The 12,036-nt window shown below is 44.5% G+C and overlaps 1 protein-coding gene and 1 pseudogene across 1 annotated transcript in view; both read left to right on the forward strand.

Annotated features, from left to right (window-relative positions):
- Positions 1 to 8,061, forward strand: part of LOC122426022 — an 83,701-nt gene extending 75,640 nt beyond the window's left edge. The window contains exon 4 of the transcript XR_006265108.1: positions 5,197 to 8,061. The gene's annotated coding sequence lies outside the window, so the exon portion shown is untranslated. The remainder of the gene's footprint in view (positions 1 to 5,196) is intronic.
- Positions 8,062 to 11,461: 3,400 nt separating this feature from the next.
- Positions 11,462 to 11,832, forward strand: LOC122426710 (annotated as a pseudogene).
- Positions 11,833 to 12,036: the final 204 nt, after the last annotated feature.

Here is a 12,036-nt window from a genome sequence, read left to right on the forward strand (position 1 = left end):
GACAAATATCAATAACCTCAGATATGCAGATGACACCACCCTTATGGCAGAAAGTGAAGAAGAACTAAAGAGCCTCTTGATGAAAGTGAAAGAGGAGAGTGAAAAAGTTGGCTTAAAACTCAACATTCAAAAAGATTGTGGCATCTGGTCCCATCACTTCATAGCAAATAGATGGGAAACAATGGAAACAGTGAGAGACTTTATTTTCTTGGGCTCCAAAATCATTGCACATGGTGATTGCAACCATGAAATTAAAAGATGCTTGCTCCTTGGAAGAAAAGCTATGACCAACCTAGACAGCATATTAAGAAGCAGAGACATTAGTTTGTCAACAGAAGTCTGGCTAGTCAAAACTATGGTTTTTCCAGTAGTCATGTATGGATGTGAGAGTTGGACCATAAAGAAAGGTTGCTGCTAAGTTGCTTCTGTCGTGTCCGACTCTGTGCAACCCCATAGATGGCAGCCTACCAGGCTCCCCCATCCCAGGGATTCTCCAGGCAAGAATACTGGAGTGGGTTGCCATTTCCTTCTCCAATGCATGAAAGTGAAAAGTGAAAGTGAAGTCTCTTAGTCGTGTCCGACTCCTAGCGACCCCATGGACTGCAGCCTACCTCCGTCCATGGGATTTTCCAGGCAAGAGTACTGGAGTGGGTTGCCATTGCCTTCTCCAAAAGAAAGGTTACCACTGAAGAATTGGTGCTTTTGAACTGTGGTGTTGGAGAAGACTCTTGAGAGTCCCTTGGACTGCAAGGAGATCAAACCAGTCAATCCTAAAGGAGATCAGTCCTGAGTATTCATTGGAAGGACTGATGATGAAGCTGAAGCTCCAGTCCTTTGGCCACCTAATGCGAAGAACTAACTTATTTGAAAAGACCCTGATGCTGGGAAAGATTGAAGGCAGAAGGAGAAGGGGATGACAGAGGATGAGATGGTTGTATGGCATCACTGACTTGATAGACATGAGTTTGAGCAAGCTCTGGGAGCTGGTGATGGTCAGGGAGGCCTGGTGTGCTGCAGTCCATGGGGTCGCAAAGAGTCGGACATGACGGAGTGACTGAACTGAACTGAATTGAAAATATATAAAGTCCTTAGCATGGTGCAGAGGCTGCTATTTGCTCCTCAATAAATGTTTTTCCTTTCTTTCACAGTAGTGGAGGCCCCAGTCTTTAGCCAGACATAGGACCACTTGGAATAAAGACTCCATATAAAAACCTCCCTTGGGTCCTTCCATTAAGTTCTGGCCAGTGGAATATCAGCTGTGTGTGTGCAACAACACAGCTGGAACTGTGTCCCCTCCCCTCAAAGGCTGGAACTCTGGAGGCTGTTGTAGACCATGAAGTGAACCTGAAAAGGAGAAAAAGAAAGAAGGAGCCCGAGTCCTAGCACAGTGGTGCACTATACCAACCTATGATGCACTCCCTCTGGATTCTCCAATATGAGATCAAAATAAACTTATGTCTTGTTTAAGCCAGCGTTATTTTAGGATTTCTTGTGCCTCTCAGCCAAGCTTAATTCTAATATATCTCATGGGGCCTGGCACATAGTAGGTACTCATCAAATGTCAGTTTCCTTCACTGTCTTTCTCTGAAGGTTCTATAGCTCTTTTGATGTTACTTCTATTCTGCTCTTTTAGGGCCTATCTTATCCCACGTATTCATCTCAAAGGTCCTTCAGAAGAGAAATGATGTCTTATTTTTCTCCTTTGCCTTTCATAAGGTTCCATTTATTGGGCCAAATTGGGTGGGATTGAGTCAGATGAAGTTAAGTGAAAAAAAATTTTAAAACCTCTAAGTTGCAGAAATATCGGATTGTGAAAGACTAGCTAAGGACACAAGATCTGGGGATCATGACAGACCACAAGCTAAACATGGGTTGACAGTGAAATGTTTTAAATTGAACGTGCTTTGGGATACATGAACCAAATTAAATGACATGAAGGCAGCTGCAGAAACAGCAGTAACCCGGACAAGTTGAAAGGGAGATCCTCAAAGGGGAGGTGGCGGGGGTGGGGGGTGGGGGGGGTGGTTAGCGGTGGAGAAATTTAATAATTAAAAAAAACTACTAAAAAAAAAAACCCCCCAAAACAAAAAACTAGTTCCTGAGTCCTACCCCGGAGAATCTGCTTAAAATCTCCCCATGTGCCCTGGAATGTATAGCTGGGATCCCAAATAGTTGATGAGAATGTTTGGTTGTTTCACTTGGAAAAATATAGGAAGTCATTTAACTGTCTTCCCGAGTCTAGGGACATTCATTTTAGGGTTTCTCTTTCCAGAGGATCAAACAGAGGAGAAAGGCTTCAGTCACAGCTAAGGAAATGAGAGGAATCCCCTGGGTCTTGATCCATCCACTAACCCCCTTGGCCTTGAGTGAATGGGTTAACCTCTGTGGGCCTGTGTCTTCACTGATAAGGCCAGGAAGCTGGGCTCTGTGATCTGGCCCAAGGAGGGCCTTTGGCTTCTTTGGGGGTTCCTCCCCTGGGCCACGACTTCTCACAATGAGGGCTTTGTCGTGCGTTCTGTGAAGTGACCCTCGGGCCGAGCCAGTCTTTTCTCAGCTCCTGACGAAGAGTGGCACAGAGCAGCCCCTTCGCTGTGCCCGACGTGTGCCCTGAAGACGAGCGCGCGTCTGAGAGCGCCCTTGAGGGCCACTTACCCACCGCTTTTCTCCTCGTTCCCATTTCCACTCACTCCCTTCCTCCTCTCCCTGCCCCTCCTTCCTATTGTAAAATAGTACTTTAAGCTCTCCAGCCAGGCTCTTCAATTAAGGTGTAGACAAAGTGGTTTGACTCCACTTGATTAAAAACGCTGTGAATGGAACAGAACACAAACCTCAAAACATTTGCCTTTCAAAGCCGGGGGGCTGGAGGCGGGGGAGCGGCGCGGGGGAGAAACTGTGACGGGATCTCGAATTTGCCAGATGTCAGTTTAAAGGCACCTAAAGAATTCCTGAGCCTTTGTTTACCAAATCCTCTCTCTACTCGGTCAGAAACTCACTGCAGCCGGGGCCTGTGGCCCCTTGCAGGAGGAGCCACCGAAACCGGTTGGTCAGGGGCCGGCGGCGGGGGTGGGGGGGGGGGGGGGGGGGGGGGGGTGGGGGGGGGGGGGGGAAGGTATTGGAATTGGAATTTTGTTTCTTCCCGCGTCTTAATTATCTGGGGTTGCCCTTGGAGAAATGGTCCTCTTTGCGTTGAGAAATTAACTCTTAATCGCCACAAATGAGGGCAATCAACCCATTTACTAAATAAACACAGATCATTGCAGACTGGCTGCCCCTCTTTGTGATTTAATTTGAGAACAGCTTCACCTGAGGGAGGAGCCAGGCGTGGCTGGGTCCGAGCAACCTAGCAGGGTCCCTGAGGGAGGGTGGCAGGTTGAAGAGGTGTTTAGGAGAGGTTGGAGGGAGCTTGAGAAGGCTTTGAGGTTTCCTTTCCCTGTGTTAATCCGAGTCCCTCCCCGGCTTGGGTCTTACCTTCTGAGTTTATTTGGGGCCTTCCCTTAAATGGTGTTAATGTTGGCTTTGAAAGTGTGAAGCTGGTAAAAGCAACTTTTATTAGAATGCTGGCTATCAGAAATCTTGGGGGAGGGGAACAGAGAAGCCCTTTATTTCTTAGCTAACGCTCTCATTCACGTGTTGAGGAATCTCTGCTTGCTTTTAATTCCCCTCCTCAGTCAGCAGTTCCTTTGGTTTTAAGTGGTCACAGACGTTTATTCAAGCCCTGGGTAGTTACACTGCAGTCTGATGCTCAGTACCTGATTGAATGAATGAAAAAAAGTGAAAGTTGCTCAGTCTTGTCTGGCTCTTTGCAAGCTCATGGACTATATAGTCCATGGAATTCTCCAGGCTAGAATACTGGAGTGGGTAGCCTTTCCCTTCTCCAGGGGATCTTCCCAACCCAGGGATTGAACCCAGGTCTCCTGCATTGCAGGTGGATTCTTTACCAGCTGAGCCACCAGCGAAGTAAGGCACCTCTTAAAGGATGAAATGAAATCCCATGGCCTTCATTTATTTAAGAAAATATATGTTTATGTATATTTACAGATTACAGTGTGCTAGGCACTGCTAGACAGGTAATGTATCCCTGCCATCATGGAATTAATAATCTTTTTAAAAACTGAAGTATAGTTGATTTACAATGTTGTGTTAATTTCTGCTCTATAGCAAGCTGACTCAGTTATATTTATATATACATGCTTATACATATATATGTGACTCAGTTTTATATATATATATATGTCTTTATGTATATACATATGTATATATAACTTCCCCCACCCTCCCTTGCTATACAGTCTGTATATATCTGTTCTGTATGTACTCCAAGCTCCCACTTCATCCCTCCCCTACAGAAACAAGTCTGTTCTCTATGTCTGAGTCCATTTCTTTTTTGCAGATAAGTTCATTTTTCTTGTATTTTAGATTCCAAATATTATAATGTATTTATCTTTGTCATTCTGACTTACTTCACTTAGTATGATAATCTCTAGTTCCACCCATATTGCTGCATTCTTTTTTGTGGATGAATAGTATTCCATTGTATATACATACCACATCTTTATCCATTCATTTGTTGATGACCCTTTAGGTTGTTTCCATGTCTGGGCTATTGTGAATAGTGCTACAATGAACATAGGGGTGGCATGTATCCTTTTGAACTATAGTTTTGTCTGGATATATGCCCAGGAGTGAGATTGCTGGATCATATGGTAGCTCTATTTTCAATTTTTTAAGGAACTGCTATACTGTTCTTCCTAGGAGCTGCACCAATATATGTTCCTACCGATAGTGTAGGAGGGTTCCCTTTTCTCCACACCTTCTCTAGCATTTCTTGTTTGTAGAATTCTTTGATGATGGTTGTTCTGACTGGTGTGAGGTGGCACCTCATTCTAGTTTTGACTTGCATTTCTCTAATAATTAGCATTATTGAGCGTCTTTTCATGTGCCTGTTGGCCATCTCTATGTCTTCTTTAGATAAATGCCTGTTTAGTTCTTTGGAATTAATAATCTTGATTAACAAATGAATTGGTTTTTTGTGATGACATTGAGTTTGTATCAAAATTATAAGGGGAGTCTGGCACTGAGCTAGGAGCCAGCCTATCCTGTGATTAAAAAGGAGAGACTGAACTGGAGAATGGTTTGAGGGATTTATTTTTCAGAAAGGACATCAGAGTTCAGTAATTTTTCTCTTTCATTTTACAGGTGAGAAAACTGAAGTCCAAGATGGTGGATTGAATTGTCCAAGGGTTCAGAGAACGACAGAACTAGAATTCACATTTTTGGGCTCTTGGGCCCTGTGATTTAATCTAAGAACTTTGCATATGATGACCTGACTTTACCTATCTATTTATCAACTATCTATTTATTTATCTGTGCTTCATGCTCACCTCACATTGGAAATGACTTGCGGGCGCTCCAGAGGGAAAGGTCACAGGTGACTGGCGAAGCGAGGGGCCTCAGGCTGGCTTGTGCCGAGAGATGCATGGGATGCTGGTGACGCGCCTGCTCTGCTCACGGGCCACAGTCTGAGCTGAGCCCCCGCAGCTGTCTGTGTCAGGAAGGTGCTGAAAGAGGGTGCAGAGACCACTGTGGAGCCAGCTGGACCCCAGGGGCAGGGCAGGGGCTTGGGGCAGCTCCCGCTGGCTCTTTGAGCTGGGGAGAGGGCTGTTGGCCCGTTCCTGTGGCCTCCAGCAGACTTGTGAAGAGCTGCTACCAAAATGGAGGAGTTTTGAAAACAGCCCAGGAGGCGGGAGAGGAAACATTTAGAGAAGAAATAAACAAAAGAGGCGACAGACTTCTCACTCTAGCAAAAGGGGCTTTGGCTTACCTGTGAAACTTCACTCCTCCTCTTCCCCTGGCCTAAAATTTATCAAGCTAGTCCACCGCTCCCAGAGATGACTCAGTTTTAAAGCCCTAGTTCTGAGGACCATATTGGTCCTGCTGTGTCTTAGCACCCAGTGTTGATGATACGCCGGCTTAAATTCCAGCTGAAAGGTTAAGACAAAGCCAACTGACAGACTCGAGTGTCTGGCGTTAGTCATATCGTTACTATGTTTGTTAACAGCTAACGTTTATCAAGGGCTTACCATGCCAGGCATCACGCTAAACCCTTAACTGGCACCGTCTCCTTGAATCTTTGTCCTCACCACAGCTCTTTGAGATGGCGACTATTTAATGGGCCCATTTTATAGATGGGGCAACCAACATAAAGAGAAGTCCAAAATCACACAGTTGGTGGATAAAAGAACAGGACTTTGAACCTAGTTCTCACTTGGAAGGAAAAAAAAAAAAAAACTAGTGGGAAGGAAAGTAGTAAAGGAAAGAAATTGAGTCTGCTTCTAAGACTGTGAGCTGCCTGAGCACCTGAGTATGTCTGGCCTGGAGAAAGCCCCAGAAAGCAAACAGACAGAGTGAGCACATGTTTTTTATGGAAGCTTCCTTGAAGATGTGTTTCTGTCTAAATACCTGCTTTGCAGCCAGCTGTCCAAGAGGACATCACAAGAACAGGACATTCTTGGGATACTGGGACACTGTAAGGTCTATTAGGATGCTGGGCCTCCCCCAGGAGCCATATCACATTTTTCACTCTGCCAGGGGGAGGGATGAAGTAGTTTTCCCATTAATTATGCTGGAAGTTCTTATATTTGTTGTAGTGGGGACTTCTCTTTCTTTGGAGATGCAGTTTGAGAGTTAACGGTTGAGAGCAGAGGTTTTGTAGATTTAAATCCTTGTTCAGGGACTTTCCTAGTGGTCCATTGGCTAAGACTCTGCGCTTCCGATGGAGGGGGCCCAGGTTCGATCCCTGGTCAGGGAATTGGGTCCCACATGCTGCAACTAAGGATTCTGCATGCAGCAACAAAGATCAAAGATCCCAGGTGCTGCAGCAAATACCCGGCACAGCCAAATAAGTAAATAAAATAAATATTTAAAAAAATGCATGTTCAGCAGTTTGTTATTTTGTGACTTTGGACAATCTGCTTACTGCTGTGGGTTTAAGTTTCCTCATCTGTAAAATGGTGATAGTACTAACACCTGCTTCACAGGATTATGAAGAAAATATGAGATAATGCAGTGACCTTGATGTCTGGCATGTTGTAAATGTTCAATAAAGGGTAATTATTATGGTTATTTAATGGTTTTAAGGAGATGGTTTGGTCTAGGCAGATGGGGGTTAAAGTTTCTGGTTTCTCAGAAGGCCACCAGCATCCTCTATGCTCAACTGAGAATGAGAATATTGTCGAAATGGCAGGGTCAAGGAAAAGTCATGTTTCCCATTGAGTATTTTGAGTATTTCCAGTGAATTAATAAGCTGCCGAGAAGGATATTTGAAAGTTGTGCTGCAGACCACAGCAGCTACCGAAGAGAAGGTTTTCTTTTCCAAATCTGGATGTCTACAACCCATAGAAAAAAGATATTTTGGGCATCCCATGTTTATTTCTACCCATGTCCTTTTTAGGCAGAGGGCTTCCAGAACCAAGAACTGTGCTAAGTACAAGTGAAAGGGGAAAAAAAGTTATTTTTCATTTCTAGGTAATATGTACATAGTTTATCAACATGATCACAATCTTTAGAGAGCTAAACTTAAATGGAAAATGCGGAAACAATTTAAGTGGTACGTTTTTTGCCATACTTTATATTCTTGTCCCGCCCATTTCTTTTAGAGTGTAAACCAATCTAAAATGCCCTACAGAACATTTAAATTTTACAGAGCCGGTGGAACACTGCCCATTTTTGCAAATGGAAGGGTCAGAGGCAGTTACTTGCTAATACAGCAAGCCCCAGGCAGGCAGATTTGCGTCCCAGCCATATTTGTGTTTCCCAAGAGGCTTTGCATGAAGTGAGTGCTTAATAAATACTGGTTGAATAAATAAGTTTTGTTTTCTAGCTTTCTTTCCCCTCTGCAGTTCAAATTGTTGGTTTAAAAATTTTTCCTCATCACAATTTCCGAAAGTTTAAACACTAAGGTTTGTGTTACATATGTAGGTATGTAAAATAACAATTAATTACAAAACTCTGTTTTATGCTGTAGCTAGTGAAAAATGGTGGCCTCTCTTTTACGACTTCTATAAACCAGTAAGAGCCTTGAGAACCCAAAGGCTTAGAACACTATCTTACTGTTTAAAGACTCTTTTGATAAGCCTTAAAAAAAACCCACAAAAAACCCTCACAATTGCCAGAAAGTCTAATGTGTTTTATCTGCATTTTTTAGAGAGGCTAAATAACTTGCCCAAGATCATAGGGCTAGTGAGTTTTAGGGAAGGATTTGCATCCGGGCAGTCTGGCTCTAGAAATGGAGGCATTGCTTAAACACACTGACAAATGGGAGGTGTGTGTGTTGCTGGCCATCAGGCAGTTCTGGCTGGAGAGATCTGACTCCTCCCTGAACTCCAGGGAGAGAGGGGTCTCTTAAAGGGTTCCCTTCCATTTTTCTGACAGCTTTAATTGTTAAAAAGTCCTTCATTATATTGAACTGAAATCTGCCTCTCCAAGGCTTCCATTGATCTTCACAGTATAAATTTAATCCCTCTCCCACACAGCCGCCCCTCGGATATGTGCATGCCGCCCTTCCCCCACACCTCCTTCTCTGGCCTGTTGGTGGGAACAGTGGAAATAGACCCTCTCAAGATTCCAGGCCCCCAGAGTGGCTGAGGCCAAGGGGAGGCTGGACAGGGCTTATGCAGGAGGCGGAATATGAAATCAGGTATTGTAAATAGCTCTTAGGCAATGTTTAGAATAGTGGGCAGGGAATTCCCTAGGAACCAGCTAAGGATGGCTCATCATCCCTGAATTATACACTTCCCTGTAACACAGACATTGCCATAAGATGTAATTGGGACCGAAAGTGGTGAGTGCAGTGGAATAGCAATGACTTGAGCCCTCTGATTTGTAGCTGAGTCATTATTTCAGCCTAGATGGGGTTCAGTGGGAAAGGGAACCAGACGCACAAAATTAGTGAGGACGAGACCAAAAAAGACAGCGTACTGGGGAGAGGCCTGAACCAGGATACAGAGTAGGTTGCTCAGGAGGGATGATTACGTGATTCCTGGTAGGTTGGAAATGGCAGAAAACCCTTGCTAAGTACAAAGGATATATGAATACCCTGGCCAGAGAGCCAGAAATGCTGATTAAAAAATATTCTGTCCCCTCCATTAATTACATTGTAGAAATAAAAATGCATGTGTATACTAGGGGTGGGTGTAGTATATAGTATGCAGCAGTGGGGACCAGCTCCCCTGGGCAAGCTCAGTCCAGAGGAATGAAGGAGAGGCACCTCTGGGCAGCTGTTTCTAGCTGTCTCCAATCTGCGCCCCCACCCGCCTTTGGCTAGCCTATGGTGCCTGATGAATGGATGGTTTTTTCTTGTGTAATCACACGGCTGAATATCTCTAAATGGTCAGCAAAGTTGTGATAGTCCCAGAGCGCTGTGGAACCCCAGTCTTGATCAGAACTGAGATCCTCTGAAGAGGCAGCGAAGATAGCCAACCAAAAAGACATCTTCATGGCCTCCAGATGCGTGTGTTCGATTCTTCCATCACCAACTGTGTGTCCTAGGTGCTATGCTAAGTGCTTGTGTTTGTATACATACATACACTGTATGTGTCTACACATAGAGTGATAAACAGGACCAGCACAGACCCTGAGTCATGCCATTCAAGCTTCTTGGGTACCTGCTGTGTGAGCAAGGCCCTGGGCTAGCCTGAGTTGCTTTGCAGGCTGTGAAGGTTCCATCCTCTTTTTAGAGCTTTTGGGAAAAATACATGGAGGGTGGAATTCCGTGTTGTTGGAATAATGATGTTTCTGGGAGCAAGAAGGTTGGACATGGAGACTGCCCAGGCTGGCTGTCTTCTTAGAGGTGTGAGGTTTGCTGGGCTCCTTGGAGGAGGAGTACTTACAGGACCTCCTGGCCCCTTCCCCCGTCAGCTTTTATGTCTGTCTTACTCTTGGAGACAAATTCCCCTTTGTCTAAATTTTGGATATTGTCCTCTTTAATGGAGTGGAGTAAGGCTAGCAATACCAGCATTCCTTGGAATCTGAAGCCAAGCCTTTGAGCAGATAGGCATTCCTCATCCTCAGTCTCTCAGCATCACCCAGCGATTAACATAACATGACACCAGGCCCATCGAGATAAAGGTCGTAATGGCCACAATGGCTTCCCTTTCTTCCCTCAGCCCTTCTTTATTGCTCTGCACGGTACGCTCACTTCCAGCAAGGAAGAGTTTATAAGCGTGGGGCTAGGCGAGCCCGTTCCGCAGGCAGCTCCCCGCAAGGCTTGTGCGAGGGCTCCAGGGACAGAGCTGCGTTTCCCTTTAATAAGCTTCTCACACTACATTAAAGATAAAAGGGGAAGGGAAATATTTATATTCTGACAAAGCAGCTCTTCCCTTCAGGCTCTTGTTTTATTTATTAACTTGCTCTGTCCCTCTCCCAGTTTTTCTGTGGCAGGGCGAGGCGTTTCCTCTCCTTCTCCCCTTTAGTCGTTAGTTTTGCAGGTGAGTGACAGTGATGGGGGACTTTAGCATCGTTGTCAAAGAGATGAGGTTTGTATGTGTGCGCCCTTCCCAGGTGACACAAACAGCTGTTCCTCCACCCTTCTAGGAGCACCCCCCCCACCCTTATCATATAGTGCTTGAACGGCATCGCACTGGTTAAGTTATGTCATTTGAAACAGTTCTGTGTCAGTCCAGCAAATAGTTTAGAAATATAGCAACCTGGACCCGTGACTGCCTACACCTGGGACTTCTTCAACCTTTTGTTGACTACACATTTTCTTCTCTCACTGAGGCAATCTTTTAAGGATGCATATTTCCTCCAGCTAATCTGCCCAAAGCCAATAAAACACAGGTATGCTGCTTTGAATTTCGATTCAACACTTGTGCAGTGGTTATTTTTAAAGTCTCAGACCACCTATTGTTCAAAGCCTGTGTTAGTTTGTGAAGGAGTTAATCCCCTGAACACTGCTCCCCACCAACCCCCCAGAAGTCGCCTAGATGAGTAGTCAGGAGGAGGATGTGTGGGGGACTATTTTAGGCTCCGCTCAGTGGGCCTATATGATACCTGGAGTATTCATCCTGTCTTCCAAGTATGAGCTCTTTCATACTTAGGTAATGACATTTTAAAAAAATGACACATAATCATCAATTAAAAATTTAAAGCACAAGGACAACAAAGAATGACCTACCTACCTACTTGTGGACAAGCAATATAGGGTGATGGCTAAGAGCATGAACTTTTGAGCTTGAAGCCTTGAGTTTGACTCTTAGCTCCTCCAGTTACTACTTGTGCCATGATAGGAAGCATCTCTATGCTTGTTTCCTCATCTGGGGGTGATGATAGTATCTACCTTTTAGAAGTCTTGTAAGTATCAAGTACGTAGATGCATATAAAGCACTTAACATAGTGCTTGACACAGCATAGTAAAGGTAATATGCTCTTTCCGCTATCTTTCCATGCAGCCATAAAGGTGTGCATGAATGTCCTGGCTGATGCTCTCAGGAGTATCATCAATGCTGAAAAGAGAAGCAGATGCCAGGTGATTATTAGGCCATGCTCTAAAGTCTTTGTCAGGTTTCTAACCGAGAAGAGGAAGCATGGTTACATTGGAGAATTTGAAATCATCAATGATCACAGGGCTGGGAAAATTGCTGTGAACCTCACAGGCAGGCTAAGTAACTGTGGAGTGATCAGCCCCAGATTTGATGTGTAACTCAAAGATCTAGAATAATGGCAGAATAACCTGTACCCCTCCCATCAGTTTGGTGTCACTGTACTGACAACCTCAGCTGGCATCACAGACTGTGAAAACACCCAGGAGGGAAAATCCTTGGATTCTTTTTCTAGGGATGTAATACATACATGCAAATAAAACGCCTCAGAGGAAGCAGTGACAGATTTTCTTCTCTTGGGCTTCAAAATCACTGCGGATGGTGACTGAAACCATGAAATTAAAAGACACTTGCTCCTTGGAAGAAAAGCTATCACAAACCTAGATAGCATATTAAAAAGCAGAGATATCACTTTGCCAACAAAGGTACATATAGTCAA

The sequence above is a fragment of the Cervus canadensis genome, chromosome 24, assembly GCF_019320065.1.
Source record: "Cervus canadensis isolate Bull #8, Minnesota chromosome 24, ASM1932006v1, whole genome shotgun sequence".
Lineage (NCBI taxonomy): Eukaryota > Metazoa > Chordata > Mammalia > Artiodactyla > Cervidae > Cervus > Cervus canadensis.